Source organism: Mustela nivalis (assembly GCF_964662115.1).
Source record: "Mustela nivalis genome assembly, chromosome: 16".
NCBI lineage: Eukaryota > Metazoa > Chordata > Mammalia > Carnivora > Mustelidae > Mustela > Mustela nivalis.
Window position 1 is genome coordinate 48613779 of NC_139035.1, and position 20183 is coordinate 48633961.

General features: G+C 39.1%; 1 long non-coding RNA gene across 1 annotated transcript in view; it reads right to left on the bottom strand.

Annotated features, from left to right (window-relative positions):
- LOC309850269 overlaps window positions 1–19572 on the bottom strand; it is a 114656-nt gene extending 95084 nt beyond the window's left edge. The window contains exon 1 of the long non-coding RNA XR_014304160.1: window positions 19493–19572. This is a non-coding gene — a long non-coding RNA (uncharacterized lncRNA). The remainder of the gene's footprint in view (window positions 1–19492) is intronic.
- Between the last annotated feature and the right edge of the window lie 611 nt (window positions 19573–20183).

The following is a 20183-nucleotide window of genomic DNA, read 5'->3' on the forward strand; positions in this document are numbered from 1 at the left end:
AGAGTAGCCACCTCGGTATAATCCTTAAGCATAACAAGTGTCTCTCTAAGAGCAACTCTAGAGCTGGTTGTTGGAAGAACGTTGTCCAGCTATCGCTGGAAAAAGAAGAGAAACTTTAGAAAATCTATAAACCTAAGACAGTGTTCTTTGCAAGAATCAACATTTCTCAATTGCCCTTGCACCCCGGTCCCTCCTGTTCAAGGAATGACCCTTAAACCATGATGGCAGTGGAGAATCCAGCTCCAGAGTGGGAGAGCAGGGGAAGGCACATCTCTGTGGGTGGTGCCGTGTGCAAGGACAGTGGGAAAACGAGAGGGAAAGCACACCTGGACACGACAAAATAGATGGAATCCAGAGCTACCCACAACCGCACGCAACCCATTCTTGCTGAAATAAAACGCCTTCTGTCCCACACCATCATTTTTCCCTTCTTAAATAAGATGCCAAGTGACGTTCATCAGACCGGCGGTTGGCCTATGCAAGAACAAACACAAGAATCTTGCTAAGTTTGTTTCTGGATGGCCGTTGTTTGTGGACCTTCCCCGTCAAAGCGGCTGAGTGATTGACAACAACGGGTGAGCGCGAGAATGGCCGAGTGGACTGTGCCAGGACCCCCTGCAGGCATTTGCCAGCGTAATGGAGGCTTGTCAATTACGTTGTCAGGCAGCAACTTATATTGAATTTGAAAACAGTAAATGTCATACAAAAGCATAAGTGATTTATATACGAGAGTACAGGAGCACTTAAAATCTGCAATGTAATGAAATGAGATACCAACAGATTGCATGTTTTGTGGTTATTACCACAGAGGGGGGAAAAAAACCCTCTAGAAAAGAAATAACTATATGAGAGCAATCAGCTCCAAAGCACGAAGCACTTCCCACCTCACCCCCTCTCCCAATTCTTGGAACATTCAGTCAATCTATCAATCTGACTAACTAATAATGCCTTGGTACTTTAAGTAACAAAAGCTATAGCACTCAAATAAAAAAGTCGGTCTGTTCTCCGCTGCACTTTGCAAGCTGACAATACACCATCTGACAGAATGCAAAAGGTCTCGCTAAAGGCAAGGGAGGAAAAACAAAACCAAAACAGAGGAGAAAATTCAAGACAGGTTATAAGCCGTAGCTAAACTGACCCTACGCCGGGCGACCCATTTTGAAGCAGTCAATCTCCTGGTTGTTTTTTGAGGTTTGGTCCTTTGAAACCACAGTTTTACACAGAAGTTTTGAAATGTTTGCTTCTGTTGCTAGATCTGGTAGCAAGCACAAAACAAAGGCAGGGAGGAGAAATCAGAAATTGGTCCCACACCTCGCTCCTCTTGGATTGCCCGATTCCCTGCGATTCCATCATGGAGGCTGCCCTGACCTGGGCCTCCGCCGCTTCCAATCTGCTGACAGGACTTCAGTCTGTCCCCCAGCTCTCCTCTCCATTGCTTTTGGCTTTGTTCTCGGGATTCCGATGTGGATTCTAACACGTTTCCACAGCTATTTGACCCCTGGATTGGCTTCTTGCACTCGGCTGCATATTTTATCCTCCCTGTCCTGTCTGCACCTCAGTGCGGCCTGAGCTATTTCCTGTCTTGCCCTTTTGCCTTGTAGAATTCCTATTGTCTTCCCTACTTTTGAAATCTTTACTATGCTTTTTCCTACAGTACTTTTACTGTGGCTCCTTTCACTGTATGTCTTTGTAACGTTCGCAAGCTAGCTCCCAAACTTTCCAGGCAGAAAGCTCAGCTCATCGATCAATGGTCAAAAATGTCTGGAAAAAAAAAAAAAATGTCTGCGCTCCCCGTGTCTGGTCCATCTTGATACTTTTCCAGGAAGTGAGGCTACTTCCACTCAGGCAGAAACTCATCAACCATAATTAAATATGATACAGAACAACTCTAAATGATCCCTGCCCACCAGAAAGAGGCACTGTATTCTTTAAATAAGTGGAAACTTGGAGCCTTTGGACAAGAGTCAAGTGCATTTTCCAGCCACTGCATCTGAACTGTAATATTAATTATTGTTGCCAAATGAGGGAGCGCATTAGAGAATTTTTTGAGTAAAGGGAAACATCGGGGATTCCAAGCTGGGAGGTTCAACCTTGATTTTTAATTCTTCCTTAGCCAAGGTGCAATTGCAATTTCAGAAGTTTATGAGGTGGGCTAGTCTTCATCACATCCTTTCTTGTGTGCTTTTATCCTGGGATACTCTGACAGTCCACCATGTCTGTCTGTCTTGCAGTTAAACCACCATAACTCAGTGTATCCTGTGCATTTTTTTTTCCATTTAAAAAAAGCTTTACATTTCTAGGGTCATTTCCCCTCAGGAACATGGAAATCGCTTTCAAATATAAGTGTTCTGTTCTGTTTGACATACACCGTTAAACTACTTCGCATCATCAACAAGGAAAACGAGAATATAAACTCCAGGATTACATATAATGAGCCATTATCTCTCAAGTCCTAAATTGTTCCCTTATCATAAGGGAGTTTCTGCTGAGAGGCACAGTAACTCCTTTATTTATCACTCAGTCCTGATGGGTTTATATTTAAACATGAGGAAGTATAGTGGGGAATGTAAGATTGAAATGGTTCCTGACTCCTCCTAGTTTACTTTCTTATGCAGAATGATATCACACATATAAAAAGAGATGACTACTATGCAAATAAAAATGAATAAAGGACATTCATGGATAAGCTCTTCAGTAGAGAATAACATCCTGAATTCTTTTATCAGGAAATTTACCTAAAGTGGGAAGTATATTTAAAACCAGACATAACACTTCAGATTCTAATTCTACCACTTTTGCTGGGAAAGCCTGGGCATGTTATTTAAACTTCCAGGACCTTCTTTTCTTCTCATCTGGTAAAAATAGATAATTTCTAATATCATCAAAATTAAAAAGATAAAAAACCTCAAAAAGTGCTAGTTCCTTTTCCTTCGTCCATAGATGTTATTCAACATTCTCATCAAACCACCACCCCTACTGAACACACCTCTCCCGAATACTGGCCCAGATTGGAGCCTCCCCAGGACCTTTGCATTTGGCTGTTCCCTGTGCCCAGAAGGCTCATGCCCAAGATCTTTCCATGGCTAACTCCCCATTATTCACTTTCAGCCCAAATCTTGCCACCTCAGAGATGTCTTCCATGTTGTAAACACTTTCTATCCTGTCATCTTTACTGCTACATGAACTAATCTTATTGTTAGTTCCACAATTTACTGATCAGTCTACACACACACACACACACACACACACACACACACACATAGAACAATCTTCAAAAAAGAGAGGACATAAATACCTAATTTGCTCCCAGATGAGCATAGTGTTTACACCTGACTCTGAAAATGATGGACGGCCAGGAGAGTGAATGAGGTTACCATCACAGAAAGAACATTCTGGCCACAGTGTGAAAAATGGATTGGCTCTGGAAAAGGCAAAATTATGGAGAGAGTAAAAAGATCAGTGGTTGCTAGGGGGTAGGGGGTGGGAAGGATGAATAGATGGAGTACAGAAAACATTTAGTATGATAAACTTTCTCTGTGATGCTGAAATAGTGGCTACATTGTCATTAGCCATTTGTCAAAATCCATATAACGTACAATGCCAAGAATGAACCCTAATGTGAACTATGGACTTTGGATGCTAGGACTGTGCCCGTGTTGGTTCATCAGCTGTAAATAAATGCACCACTCTGGTGGGGATGTTGATAATGGGGGAGGGTGTGCCTTTGTGGGGGTAGGGAGTATAAGGGAAATCTCTGTACTTTCTGCTCAGTTTTTCTGTGAACCTACAACAGCTCTGCAAAAGGAAGCCCCCCCTCCCCCCACTTTTTTTTAATGGATTGAAGAAAGCAAAATTTTAGACAGGGAAGTGGGAATAAGACTGGAATAATCCAGGCAAGATATGACCAAGGCTTAACCTACAGCTAGAGGAGACACCTATACAGGCTAGGTTTTATGTCCTCTCAGTGTATAAATGTCCCTCTCAAGCAGAACGCCTTGACAGGGACATAATACCATGAATGTGATCTCTCTGGCATCTAGTATAATGGGTCTGTTACCTGCATTGATCTATCTCTTACTTTCTATTAATTAAAAAAAAAGATTATATTAATTTGAAGAGCCAGTTTCTATAACAGGCTCTTAAGCAGTTTATAGTCAATGAAATCCCAAAGGTATTTCACGTAATATATTGTCAAAATACATGTTCTCCATCTACTTTCAAAAAATCTTTGTCAGTTTCAAACTGACCTGCTTGGCTATTGTGATCCTTCTGATTCCTCATTCATTCAATATAGTATCAGGCTTATAGGTCTCTCCAGGATGTGTGTCACCCCCATATTGTAAAAGCAACCCTTCTATATTTTTATCCCATGGCAGGAAATGATTCTTTATCAGCAAACAGAGAACAGAGACTTTCAAAGCCTCCCAATGCCCTTCACCTTTCATTTCAAGCTCTGTTCTATGTACTAAAGTCCAGTGCAAGGAAGAGGCTGCCAGGAATTTCTGTATTTCTTTATTTGTGAAAAAGTTGCCCATTCATTATGGGGCTAAGAAGTCTCCTGGGACAAATATAGAGAACTTCATCCATTTTTATATGAATATATTAATTTAATCCTGTCATTTTCTTTGTCAAATCACATTTCTCCATCTGGTCCACAGGCTATCAGGAAAGAACTCATGGATTCTGGGGGCTGTGTTAAAGCCAAGTGTCGTGCCAACTCGGCATGCCTGTTTCATGCCAGGTCCCATTCTAGAGGGATACAGCACTGATTAAAAGTGACAAAAATTTTGGAGGGGAGGCAAGATGGCAGAGGAGTAGCGGACTGAAATGAAATCGGTTGCAGGAGTTCAGCTAGATAGTGATCAAACCATTCCAAACACCTACAAACTCAACACGAGATTGAAGAGAAAAAGAGCAGCAATTCTAGGAACAGAAAATTGGCCACTTTCTGAAAGGCAGGGTGTGCGGAGAAGTGAATCCAAAGCCATGGGAAGATAGACCACAGGGGAAGGGGCCGGCTCCCGGCAAGCAGTGGAGCAGTGGAGCACAGAATCCGAACTTTCAGAAGTCTGCTCCACTGAGGGATATTGCTCCAGAGGCTAAGCAGCAGTGGAGTCCTCGCAGGGACAGTGTGGTGTCTGGACCTGTGGGGTCACTGAAAGATCGGGGGTGTCTGAGTGTGAGAGAGCTCCCAGAGATCAGAGTGGGGAAGCTGACTACAGAGACAGAGCCAAGGAGTGAGCTCTCAGCTCGGGGTTACCTTAAATAATGATACAAAGCACTGTTGGGCCACTGCTCTTCGAGCGGGGACCCCACAAGTGGCAGATCCAGGAAGACTCACCTTCCTCCTCTGGAGGCAGGGATATGCTGGGTTTGGAGATCCCAAATGGGGCTGTGCATCAGAGACAGAAATGCTCAATCACAGGCCGGGTGAGCCCAGGGCGTGGCCAGAGACAAGGGAGACAGGAGTGATTAATCCCTTTTCTCTGAGGGCACCCTGAGGAATGGGGTCCCGAGCTCTTGGCTCCTCTGGGCTAGAGATTAGGAAGCCGCCATTTTCATTCCTGTCCTCCAGAGCTCTACAAAAAGTGATCAGGGGGAAAAAACTCCTGAGAGTGAACTCGAACAGATTTCTTAGCCTGGCCCCTGGCAAGGGTGATGCAATTCCACCTTGGGAAAAGACATTTAAGAATTACTACAACAACCCCTTCCCATATAAGATCAGCAAGAACATCCAGCCAAGACCAAGCTCACCGATCAAGGAAAACAGTGGAACTCCAGAGAAAGGAGAAAGCCATGCATGTAATTCATGGCTTTCTCCCCATGATCCTTTAGTCTTGCAAAGTTAAATTAAATTTTTTTAATTTTATATTTTTCTTATTCTAATTTTTAAAACTTTTCCTCTTTCCTCTTTTAATGTTTTTTTAACTACTTTACCTTAACAATATCTTTCTAAAAAAAATCTATTTAAATCTTCATTATTATAGTCATATTTTATCCTTCTTTGTATTAAACCTTATATTTTGTATACATATAGGGTATTTTTTTTTAATTTTGGATACAATTTCTTCTAATAGATCAAAATATACCCTAAATCTAGCACAGGGCTTTGTTCTAGTCTCCAGCCTGAGCACATTCTCTCCCTACCCCCTTTTTTTCTTCTTTCTTTTCCCAACCAATTTATCTTATTAATTTTTTTAGAATTTTTAAAAATTTTTCATCTTTACAGTCATAGTCCATCCCTTCATCATATTTTATATATATATATATATATATATATATATATATATATATATTCTTTCTTTAAAAATTTGGGAGGTAGTTTCTTCTTTGAGACCAAAATACAACCCAAAATCAAGTGAGTGGCTCTGTTCTATTCACTAGTCTAATATATATATTTTTATACCTCCCTTCTACTTCTCCCCACCCCCCATTTTGGGGTCTCTTCTGATTTGATTAGCGTACATTTTTCTGGGGTCTTTGCCACCTTTTTAGTATTTTATTCTCTCACTCATATATTCTTATCTGGATAAAATGACAAGGCACAAAAACTCACCACAAAACAAAACAAAACAAAACAAAACACTAACAAAAAACAAGAGGCAGTACCAATGGCTAGGGACCTAATCAATATAGATATTGGTAATATTTTGAATCTAGAGTTCACAATGATGATTCTCAAAGTGCTAACTTGGCTTGAAAAAGGCACGGAGGATGTTAGAGAAATGCTGTCTGGAGAAATAAAATCCCTTTCTGGAGAAATAAAAGAACTGAAATCTAACCAAGCTGAAATCAGAAAAGGTATTAATGAGGTACAATAAAAAATGGAGGCTTTTACTGCTAGGATAAATGAGGCAGAAGAGAGAATTACTGATATAGAAGACGAAATGATGGAGAATAAAGAAGCTGAGCAAAAGAGTGACACAAAACTACTGGACCCCGAGAGAAGAATTCAAGAGATAAGTGATACCATAAGATGAAACAATATTAGAATAATTGGATTCCAGAAGAAGAAGTGGGGTGCAGAAGGTATAGTGGAGCAAGTTATACTAGAGAATTTCCCTAATATGACAAAGGGAGCAAGCATCAAAATCCAGGAGGCCCAGAAAACCACCCTCAAAATCAATAAAAATAGGTCCATACCCCATCATCTAATAGTAAAACTTACCAGTCTTAGTGGCAAAGAGAAAATCCTGAAAGCAGCTCGGGACAAGAGGTCTGTAATATACAATGGTAGAAATATTAGATTGGCAGCAACTTATCTACAGAGACCTAGCAGGCCAGAAAGGACTGGCATGATATATTCAGAGCACTAAATGAGAAAAATGTGCAGCCAAGAATACTATATCCAGCTAGGCTATCATTGAAAATAGAAGGAGAGATAAAAAGCTTCCAGGACAAACAAAAATTAGAAGAATTTGCAAACACCAAACCAGCTCTACAGGAAATATTGAAAGGGGTCCTCTAAGCAAAGAGAGAGCCTAAAAGTAGTAAACCAGAAAGAAACGGAGACAATATACAGTAATAGTCACCGTACAGGCAATACAATGGCATAAAATTCATATCTTTCAATAGTTACCTTGAATGTAAATGGGCTAAATGCCCCAATCAAAAGACACAGGATATCAGAATGGATTAAAAAAAAAAAAATATATATATATATATATATATATATATATATATATATATATATATATGTTATCTACAAGAAACTCAGATTAGACCTGAAGACACATCCAGATTTAAAGTGAGGGGGTGGAAAACAATTTACCATGCTAATGGACATCAAAAGAAAGCTAAGGTGGCAACCCTTACATCAGATAAATCAGATTTTAAGCCAGACTATCATAAGAGATGAGAACACTCGTTTCATACTCAAAGGGTCACTATATCATACTCAAAGGGTGTATCCAACAACAAGATCTAACAATTTTAAATATCTACACCCCTAACTTGGGAGCAGCAAATTATATAAACCAATTAATGATAAAATCAAAGAAACACATCAACAATAACACAATAATAGGAGGGGACTTTAACAGCCCTGCCCATCACTGAAATGGACAGATCATCCAAGCAAAAGATCAACAAGGAAATAAAGGCCTTAAATGACACACTAGACCAGATGGACGTCACAGATATATTCAGAACATTCCATCCCAAAGCAACAGAATACACATTCTTCTCTAGTGCACATGGAACATTCTCCAGAATAGATCACATCCTGGGTCACAAATCAGGTCTCAACCGGTACCAAAATATTGGAATTATTACCTGCATATGCTCTGAAGCTAGAACTCAATCACAAGAGGAAAGTTGGAAAGAACTCAAATACACGGAGTCTAAAGAGCATCCTACTAAAGAATGAATGGCTCAGCCAGGAAATTAAAGAAGAACTGAAAAAATTCATGGAAACAAATGATAATGAAAACAGAGCTGTTCAAAATCTGTGGGACATAGCAAAGGCGGTCCTGAGAGGAAAGTATATAGCCATACAGGCCTTTCTCAAGAAATAAGAAAGTTCTCAAGTATACAACCTGACCCTATACCTAAAGGAGCTAGAGAAAGAACAGCAAAGAAAGCCCAAAGCCAGCAGAAGAAAAATATAAAGATAAGAGCAGAAATCAATGAAATAGAAAACAAAAGAAGAGTAGAACAAATCAACAAAACTAGGAGCTGGTTCTTTGAAAGAATTAATAAGATTGATAAACCCCTGGCCAGACTTATCAAAAAGAAAAGAGAAAAAGAATCATGAATGAAAGAGGAGAGATCACAACCAACACCAAATAAATATAAACAATTATATTAACATATTAAGAGCAATATACACCAGCAAATTTGACAATCTGGAAGAAATGGATGCTTTCCTAGAGGCATATAAACTATCAAAACTGAACCAGGAAGTTATAGAAAACCTGAACAGACCCATAACCAGTAAGGAGATTGAAGCAGTCATCAAAAATCTCCCAACAAACAAGAGCCCAGGGCCAGACATCTTCCCAGGAAATTCTATCAAACATTTAAAGAAGAATTAATACCTATTCTCCTGAAACTCTTCCAAAAAATAGAAATGGAATGAAAACTGCTAACCTCATTTTATGAGGCCAGCATTACCTTGATCCCCAAACCAAAGGCCTCATCAAAAAAGGGAATTACAGGACAATATTCTTGATGAATACAGATTCGAAAATTCTCACCAAAATACTAGCCAATAGGATCCAACAGCACATTAAAAGGATTATTCACCACAACAAGTAGGATTTATTCCTGGGCTATAAGGATGGCTCAACATCCACAAAACAAACAATGTGATACAATACATTAAGAAAAGAAAGAGCAAGAACCATATGATACTCTCAATAGGTGCTCAAAAAGCATTTGACAAAGTACAGCATGCTTTCTTGATCAAAACTCTTCAAGGTGTAAGGATAGAGGGTACATACCTCAATATCATCAAAGCCAGCTATGAAATACCCATAGAGAATATAACTCTCAATTGGGGAAAGCTGAGAGCTTTTCCGCTAAGGTCAGGAACACAGCAGGGATATTCACTATCACCACTCCTATTCAACATAGTACTAGAAGTCCTAGTCTTGGCAATCAGACAACAAAATGAAATAAAAGGCAACCTAATCATCAAAGAAGAAGTCAAACTCTCACTCTTTGCAGATGATACGATACTTTATGTGGAAAACCCAAGACTCCACTCCCAAACTGCTAGAACTTATACAGGAAATATTGTAAAGTGTCAAGATATAAAATCAATGCTCAGAAATCAGTTGCATTTCTATACACCCACAGCAAGACAGAAGAAAGAGAAATCAAGGAATTGATCCCATTTACAACTGCACCCAAAACCATAAGCTACCTAGAAATAAACCTGACCAAAGAGGTAAAGAATCTGAATTCAGAAAACTATAAAGTACTCATGAAAGAAATTGAGGAAGACACAAAGAAATGGAAAAATGTCCCTTGGGTTGGAAATGGGTTGGAAAAACAAATATTGTGAAAATGTTGATGCTACCTAAAGCAATCTATACATTTACATCTATACATTTAATGCAATCCCTACCAAAATACCATCCATTTTTTTTTCAAAGAAATGGAACAAATAATCCTAAAACTTATATGGAACCAGAAAAGACCCCAAATACCCAGAGGAATGTTGAAAACGAAAGCCATAGTTGGTGGTATCGTAATTCCAGACTTCAAGCTCTATTACAAAGCTGTCGTCATCAAGACAGTATGGTACTGGCACAAAAACAGACACATAGATCAATGGAACAGAATAGAAAGCCCAGAAAAAGACCCTCAACTCTATGGTCAACTAATCTTCGACAAAGTAGGAAAGAATGTCCAAGGAAAAAAGACAGTCTCTTTAACAAATGGTGTTGGGAAAACTGGACAGCCACATGCAGAAAAATGAAACTGGACCATTTCCTTACACTGCCCACAGCAATAAACTCAAAACGGATGAAAGACCTCAATGTGAGACAGGAATCCATCAGAATCCTTGAGGAGAACACAGGCAGCAACCTTTTCAACCTCAGCCCCAGTGACTTCTTCCTAGAAACATCGTTAAAGGCAAGGGAAACAAGGGCAAAAATGAACCACTGGGACTCCATCAAGGTCAAAAGTTTGCACAGCAAAGAAAACAGTGAACAAAACCAAAAGGCAACTGACAGAATGGGAGAAAATATTTGCAAATCACTTATCAGATAAAGTGCTAATATCCAAAATCTATAAAGAACTCAAACTCAACACCCAAAGAATAAATAATCCAATCAAGAAATGTGCAGAGGACATGATCAGACATTTCTGCAAAGAAGACATCCAAATGGCCAGCAGACACATGAAAAAGTGCTCAACATCACTCAGCATCAGGGAAATACAAATCAAAACCACAATGAGATACCACCTCACACCAGTCAGAATGGCTAAAATTAAGAAGACAGGAAATGACAGATGTTGGCAAGAATGCAGCAAAAGGGGAACCCTCCTACACTGTTGGTGGGAATGCAAGCTGGTGCAGCAACTCTGGAAAACAACATGGAGTTTCCTCAGGAAGTTGAAAATAGAGCTACCCTATGACCCAGCAATCGTACAACTGGTATTTACCCTAAAGATACAAATGTAGTTATCCGAAGGGGCATGTGCACCTGAATGCTTATTACAGCCATGTCCACAATAGCTGAACTATGGAAAGAACCTAGATGTCCATCAACAGATGAATGGATAAAGAAGAGGTGGTATATATACACAATGGAATACTATGCAGCCATCAAAAGAAATAACATCTTGCCATTTGCAAGAACATGGATGGAACTAGAAGGTATTACACTGAGAGAAATAAGTCAATCAGAGAAAGACAATTATCATATGATCTCCCTGATATGAGGAATTTAAGAGGCAAAGTGGGGACTTTGGGGGGTAAGGTAGGAAAAAATGAAACAAGATGGGATCGGGAGCGAGACAAACCATAACAGACTCTTAATCTCACAAAACAAACTAAGGGTCGCTGGGGGAATGGGGAGTATGAAGAGGGTGGTTGGGTTATGGACATTGGGGAGGGTATGTGATATGGTGAGTGCTGTGAAGTGTATAAGCCTGACGACTCACAGCCTGTGCCCCTGGGGCAAATAATACATTACATGTTTAATAAAAATAATTAATTTAAAAAGTGACAAAAATTCTTGCCAAAATTCCTCGCCCTCATTGAACCTACTTTCCAGGGAAATGACGTTCTAATGGCACCTGAACATTCTATTCTTTTCCATGAACTTCAAGTTATTCTGTTTATTAGGCTTTCTAGGGGATTTTCAGGTCAGGATACCCTTAAAATTCTACGCCTCTTCTGGGTATTGGTTCTCAGTTTCTTCCCCCTACTAGTTTTATACAGACCCTCTTTAAATTCTGAGCTCCACAGAGTGCTTCTGAGATGGAGGCATTTATTTCTTTCAACACCTTCCCATCCGCAGACTGCTCCTGACCACAGGCGGGACAGACAAATCCACATCTGGTCCTGGATCTTCCACCGATTGGCTGTTACTAGGGCAAATTACTCACCCTCTCATAGCCTCTCTCATCCACAAAATATGAATAATCAGGCACACTGTTGTAAAGAGTAAATGAGCTAATACAAAACATCATCAAATTGTCTAGCACATAGGAAACCCTCAGCATTTATATACACAAGGCCTTAATACTCTTGATTTATGTTCTCGTTCTGAGTGTCTGACAATGTCATCCAATCTCTTTCTTTCTGAAATTTTGAGTTTGTGTGCTAGCATAAATGGTCACTTATCCGAGGATACCATGGATTCCTATAGCTCAGACACCCGCTGTCTCACCTATAAGATTGTGGGCTCGGTGAGGATCAGGGGCTTGGTTTTCTTTCTTGTCCAAAACTAGTATAGTTGTTGGCTCATAAAAAGGCATGCAAATATTAACTGAAGAACTGACTCAATTTAGGAAATATGTGACTGTGCCTGTTCTCCCATATTCTACATACTTAAGAATGACAAGGCATTGTCTCAATTCCCATCAATTATAAATCACTAACCACATTTTCTTGTCTGTCAGAATTAAGTAATGAAAATTCTCCTCATTGATACTCTACATTTTGAGGGATGACACTGTCATCTTATTAGACACAGAAATAAGCTATACTCTTCTTAAAAGCTTAACACACCCTCATACTGTTCTTGTGACTGCTATGTTACATCTGCAATATAATTTTATGGTTGTTGACACAGTCATGTTTGAACATGGAAATATGGGGACCATTTTGTGTACAGTACTTTTTTATCTCTACCTGACATATGCTAAAAATCTAACAATGACAGTATACTGAGTAAGCATGAGGCCACATAGGCCAACTACAAATATTAACAGAATGACTCTATAGATGATAAGGCTGGGGAGTTCCTAAGTATTTAGTGAGAATCTACTGTGTGGCTAGCACTCTGGTAGTTCCTATGATAATATCAAAAACGCATCTATTTGAAGGGTAAAATTCCATATTAAACCATACAAATGACACTTGAACTATAGATTCTGTTCTTGAATTCCAGTTTCATGCCATAATCTTGGGCAATCTCTTTTAAGGTAGAATAACAAGTGTCAGGTTTTATAAAAACCTACAATCTACAATCTCTACAGTCCAACCCAAACGTAGATAACCTTGGTTTACTTCCACTGTCCTGTGATTAAAAGAAAACACATTAAGCCCATTTCTCTAGAAACAATACTGCAAGCATCACTACCTGAAGGATAAACTGATAATAGAATCACCAGCTGGGGACAGGGGAACAGGGTCCTAAAAGAGACATATATGTATCTATGTGTCTATTTTCTCCCTCATCACATAAATGTGAGTTTCTCTTGCTGGTTGCCTATCCTGTATTTCATGTTCATATGTCTTCCCTGTTGACTTCCTGCTAGAATTTCTCAAGTCCAAGCACAGAGATGCCGGACTGTTCATGGGGCTTTGGGCAAGGTCTCTCCTCAATAGCCTGGCACCAGTCTTCACTTTAAGACCTCAGGTTAACCCAAATATAATTAGGAATCCAAAATCCACGAAAAAAGTAACTTCCTTTAAAATAGTCATTAAAGAGAGAAAAGTACTACAGGCCTATATGTATGTTAAAATTTTAAAGAATACACAGATCCACAACTTTTTTCCGTGGATATGATTTACAAACTATTATTTTTTAGATTGAGATTGCAGGAGCTAATGCCTATTACGTCATGACTGAATTTTTTCTGTATATTATTTCTTTGAGTTACTTAGATGAATTATCTGTAAAGGATATCTTGTAAACATTTTCAAAATATTAAAAATTCCATGTTTGATCACCACATTGTATATTTTAAATATCTTAAAATTATGTCAGCTATACCAACATAAAATTGGGGGGAAATATATAGAACATATCCAGGACCATTAAAAAAATTCCTTGTTTGAAATACCACCCAAAGATAAAAGTAATTTCATCTACAAAATAAAATCATTGGAAGTAATCATTATTAAGTAAGTAAATGGCAAAAAGGTAACAAATGTCACATAATAATTGAATCAGCCAGCACCTAGAACACCAAAATACAACTTGTGGCCCAAATATGGCTTGTCTTCTGCTTTGGTGAATGAAGTTCTATTGAATGTAGACACTCCCTAGTGTACTGTCTACAGCTGCTGTCTCACTGCAGTGGGAGAGATGAGTAGATGCAGCAAAGATTATATGATAATCAAAGCCAAAAATATTTATTATTTTGCCCTTTACAGAAAAAGCTTGCTGCTTATTCAAAAAAGACAGTGTACTTAATACTGTTGATAAAATAAAATCATAAAATATAACAAAATAATAAATTATTAAGAATAATTAATAATAAATTAATTCTACAGTTATCCCCAAAGCCAAATGAAACTGAAGGACTATAGAATGTAGGCATAATAATCAAGTTTTATAGGTGTAAAAAAAAAACCTCAATAAGCTCACCAATTAATAATTATAGTTGACATCTGTTGTATTCCTACTCTGGTAGCCACTGTACCTATATCATTTCTAGTTGTCAAAATAGGCCTCCTGGTAACTATTGGATATAACCATTTGACATATAGGGAAGTTGAAACCAAGAGAACATTCTGAAGGCCACACAGATCTTCCCAGCTGCAAAGCCTTCATTTTAAAGAACATACCAGGAACATCTTTTCTAAGCAGTGTTAAGCATGAATCGACATCATAAATATCTCCAACATGCTTCTGCACTCTGCACTAAGAAAATTTTAATATAAAAAAGTACTTCCAGAGGGGGGGGGGGGAAGAGTAGAGTCATTTCTGCTCCACTCTCTTCTTTGAAACCAGTTGAAAAATGAGACACAGAGTGATACAATAAATAGAAATAAGACACAACTCCACACCGTAATTAATTTTAAAAGGCACTAAATGCAATGAAACTGAATTTATGTCTAGATAGAACATTAAAAGTGGACACAAGAAGTTGTTATCAAATAGTCCATGATTTATTTATCTGTTCATGGATAAACAATTTATATTTTATCTGTATAATAAAAATAAATGAGCTGCTGATACATGCAGCATGAACACATGGACTGTTTATGGATAAACCTCATTAACACATTGAGCTAAATAAGCCAGACAAAAGAGTACACACTGAATGATCTTGTTCTAGTGAAGTTCTAGCAGACAAAATGAATCTATGATGATAGAAATTAGTCATGTTCAATTAGTCATGTTCAATTTTGACGAATATATACACTCATGTAATCATCATCCAGATAAAGATCTAGAATAATTCCATCACACTAGAATGTTCTCTCATGCCCCCTTTTCAGGCAATTTACTCCCATGCCTTGAGGCAAAAATGACTCTAATTTCTATCATCATAGATTCATTTTGTCTGCTAGAACTTCACTAGAACAAGATCATTCAGTGTGTACTCTTTTGTCTGGCTTATTTAGCTCAATGTGTTAATGAGGTTTATCCATAAACAGTCCACGTGTTCATGCTGCATGTATCAGCAGCTCATTTATTTTTATTATACAGATAAAATATAAATTGTTTATCCATTCTCCTTTTGTGAGAATTTGGCTTATTATTAATAAAGCTAACATGAATATTCCTGTGGGTTTTTTTTGTGAACATATGCATTCATTTTTCTTGGGTAAATACCTAGAATTGGGATTTTTGGGTGAGGAAGGAGGTATTTGTTTAACTTTATTAGAAAATGGTTGCCAAAGTGATTCATATAATTGCTATTCTTTAAACATATCACATCCAACTTTCTCAGTTCTTAACTTATTGGCATTTAGCTATTGATAATAATTTCTGATGATTGTTTCTATTTCCTTGGTGTTAGTCATTATCTCTCCCCTTTCATTCATAATTTTATTAATTTGGGTTGTTTCTCTTTTCATTTGGATTAGTCTGGCCAGTAGTTTATTTATCTTATTAATTCTTTCAAAGAACCAGCTTCTAGTTTCATTGATGTGTTCTACTGTATCTATGGTTTCTAATTTTTTGATCTTTGCTCTAATAAGTATTTCCCTTCTTGTGCGTGGAGTAGGCTTAATTTGCTGTTCTTTAAGGTGTAAAGAGAGTTTGTGTATTTGGGATTTTTCTATCTTTTTGAGTGAAGCTTGGATGGCTATGTATTTCCCCCTTAGGACTGCCTTTGCCTTATCCTATAGATTTTGGACCAATGTATCTTCATTCTCATTGGTTTCCATGAATTGTTTAAGTTCTTCTTTGATTTCCTGGTAGATCCAAACATTCTTGAGCAGGATGGTCCTTAGCTTCCAAGTGTTTGAATTTCTTCCAAACTTCTGCTTGTGACTGAGTTCCAGTTTCAGAGCATTGTGGTCTGAGAATATTCAGGGAATAATCTCAGTCTTTTGGTATTGGTTCATTCAAGGCCCTTGTTTCTTTGTTGATTTTCTGCTTAGTTGATCTGTCTGTTGTTGTGAGTGGAGTGTTAAGGTCTACTACAATTCATGTATTATTATCGATATGTCTCTTTATTTTGGTTAACAGTAGGCTTATGTAGTTGGCTACTTCCATGTTGGAGGCATACATATTTACAATTGTTAGATCTTCTTGCTGGATAGACACTTTAAGAACAGTATAGTGTCCTTCTGTATCTTTAACTACAGTCTTTAGCTTAAAATCTAAATGATCTGATATGAGGATTGCTACCCCAGCTTTCTTTTGACATCCGTTGGCATGAAAGATGGTTCCCCATCCCTTCACTTTCAGTCTGGATGTATCTTTTGGTTAAAAATAAGTCTCTTGCAGAAAGCAAAAGACCTGTCTTTTTATCCAGTCTGCAACCCTGGGCCATTTTATAGGAGAATTTAGGCCATTCAATTTAGGCCATTGAGAGTGATTATTGACAGATAAGATTATACTGTCATCATGTTGCCTGTGAAGTCCTTGTTTCTATGGATTGTCTCTGTATATCTCTGTTCTATATCACTCTTGGGGTCCTTCTCCTTTTATAGAACCCCCTTAATATTTCTTGCAAGGTCTGCTTAATGGTCACATATTCTTTCAGTCTCTGCCAGTCCTGAAAGCTTCTTATTTCTACATCTATTCTGAAAGACAGCCTTGCCAGATAAGGAATTCTTAGCTGCATGTTCTTCTCATTTAGTACCCTGAATATGTCTTCCCAGCACTTTCTGGCTTGCCAGATCTCTGTGGACAGGGCTGACGTTATTCTGATGTTCTTTCATCTGTATGTGAGGAATCTCTTCCCCTCAGCTGCCCTGAAAATGGTTTCCTTGGTTCTAAGATTCACGAGTTTCACTATCACATGCCAAGGGGTCTGTCTACCCTCATTGATCTTGGGGCAGGAGGAATGTCCTCTCTGTCTCTAGAACACAATTACTTGTTTCATTCCCCAGATTAGGGAAATTCTCAACTAGGATTTGGTCAGCTATATCTTCTAGTTCTCTCTCTCTCTCCACCCCCTCTTGGTATCCCTGACATTGGAACATTTCATGGTATCATTTATTTCTCTAATTCTGTTTTCATGGATTCTAAGCTGTTTGTTCCAGTCCTCCTCCTGATCCTTCTATCAGTTTGTCTTCTAGATCACTAATTCTTCTATCTTCTCCCTCATTTACCCTGTCAGATTATCTAGATTAGATTGGATCTCATCAATAGCATTTTTAAGTTCTGCCAGATCTGCTCTCACTTCTGCCCTTAACAAATCTGTGTTGCCATTAATAGTTTTCTCCAGGCTGACTATTGTCTTCATAACTGTTACCCTGAAGTCTATCTCTGACATCTTGCTTAGATCTGTATTCATTAGACCTGCTGGAGAGGCCATTGTCTCTGGGTCTTTTCTTTGTTGGGAATTCCTCTTCCTTGTCATTCTGTTGAGTTGTTGAAGGGTTATATAGCTGAAAACATCAACCACTATCCAGGCAAGATCCACCCTGGGAAGTTGTGAAGCAATCACAAGTTAGCACCAAAAATGAAAGAAAGAAAGAAAAAACAGCCAGAATGAACCCAAAGAGTAAGATTTATAAAGTACAAAAACAAAAACAAACAGAAAGACTGACAAAAGAAAAAGAAAACACACACACACACACAAAATAAAAGGGGTGGGGAGGTGACAGGAAGGTGGTTATAATCCCTCCATGTAGGCAAGGAAGGGTATTTCAGTTCTTCCTGGGTTTATCTTGTTATCTTTGTTGGAGGACTCAACTTTCTAGAGATACAGGGAAATTAAAACTGGTGTGTGTGTGTGTGTGTGTGTGTATTATAGAAAAGGGAAAAAAGGACTACATTGAAGCTTATATCTATCTATCTATCTATATATATATAAAGAATAGGAAAAAAGTATGTGTATGAAAAGGTTCAAGTTAAAAAGTTACTATGGAATATGCTGTATTAAACATCTAGTTGAAATGGTAAGTAGGTTAAAAAAAATAGAATAAGAATCATGAGGAAGAATTAAAAAAACAAAAAGACAAAAGGAGAGAGAGGAAAGTTGTATCTAAGAAATATACAGGCTGTGAGGCAATACCAGAAGCTGAATATACTGTTTTCCCCTGGTGTTGGGGTTTTATAGTTTTAAGGGGAGCCTGTGGTTGTTGTCCTCTTGTTCCTTCGGCTTGTCTTCTGAGGCAGGGGCCTGCCGTGTTGTTTTTCAGTCAGTCCTGCTTGGGTGGAGTCGCCCTGCCTGCTGTCCTGGGGCTGGGCTCTGTGGAAACCGGTTTTTCTGGCTTTTGTTTTCTGGTGGCTTTTCGACTTTTCAGAGGCTCAGAACAGAATAAACTGTCTGCATGCAGACCTCCTCCCCAGAGCGAAGCCACAGTCTGCTCCTCTCTGAATGCTCAAGAGCACACAGACCCTTGTCTGCAAAACCCTTTGAACGCTGTAGCCTCCCACAGGTGGTGCACACCCACAGCCACTGTCTCAGTGGTCACCGGAGGCCCTGCTTGTCTCTGTACCTGTGTACCCCGTGTCACTAAAATCGCAAGCAATACTGGTCCTGGCGAGCCCGGTCCCAACAGCTGTTGTTCAGGAGACCACAGACTTGAGTCTGTCAGGTCCCCTCAGCCCCAGGGGCAGCAGAGGCAGCAGAGTTGGCTGTGGGTGGTGGCGGCAGCTGCACTGGGCCCTAAGGTGTGGGTGGGCAGTGGCTGCAGTGGGTCCTGGGATGGTGGGCTTAGGTCTGCACCTGCGGCCACCTGGTCCCAACAATCATCCCTTAAGTCCATTTATTCTGTTTGACTGCTATTACCAGTCCCTTCCCATCTCACAGCCACCTGTCTCCAAGCTACTGCTGGTCCCCAAGTGCAGTGCACTTTTACACTGGGGCAGTATTTCCAATGGGTGGCTTCTGGCAGCTCCCTCCCCCTTCTGTGTTATCCTCTGATATCTGTCCGACACTCCCAACCCCTCTGGACCTCTCTACTGATGACCCTCTCCCCACACAGAGATCCAGAATTGTATCATCTTACCTTTCAGGCTGATTTCATGGGTGTTCAGAATGCTCTGGTAGATATGCAGCTTAAATCAGGGGACCGGTTGAAAGAGGGTCTGTTCTTGCCCTTCCTCTCCTGACTTTCTCAGTTCTGCATCCTGACGCATCCTCCTCTCAATTCCTGGAATGCTCTTTCCGCACTCGTGTGATGAATCCCACCAGCCTGTTGGGTACAATTCATTGGCCTCATCTTCCATGAAGCTTTTCTACTTCAACTCTTATTCTCAACAGCCCAAATTCATTTTTCTCTGCTCGAATCTCTCTTAGCATGCTTTGTTTCTTCTCCTGGGGCCTTTATTCACTCAGCTTTTTCTATATTACATCTTATGAAAGCAAGATTACACTGTACACTGTTGCCCTCGGGCCTCGCTCATAGACAATGCTAATCATACAGCAACTACAGACTAAAGATTTGTTAAATGAATAAATGATTATTTTAATCTATTTTTTTATCTTTTTTCTAAGATATAAACTCCTTGATGGCAGTTTCTATAATACCCAGAATTTCCTGCAGTAAGATAATTGAATAAGTATCTGATACATGTTTATAAAAATTTGTCAAAAATACAAGGAAATTATAATGAAATTAGACTTAGCAGATACACAAATAATCAGTGTATTTAATTTTTTTTTTTGCTGAGCAGAGAGCCCGATGAGATGCAGGGCTC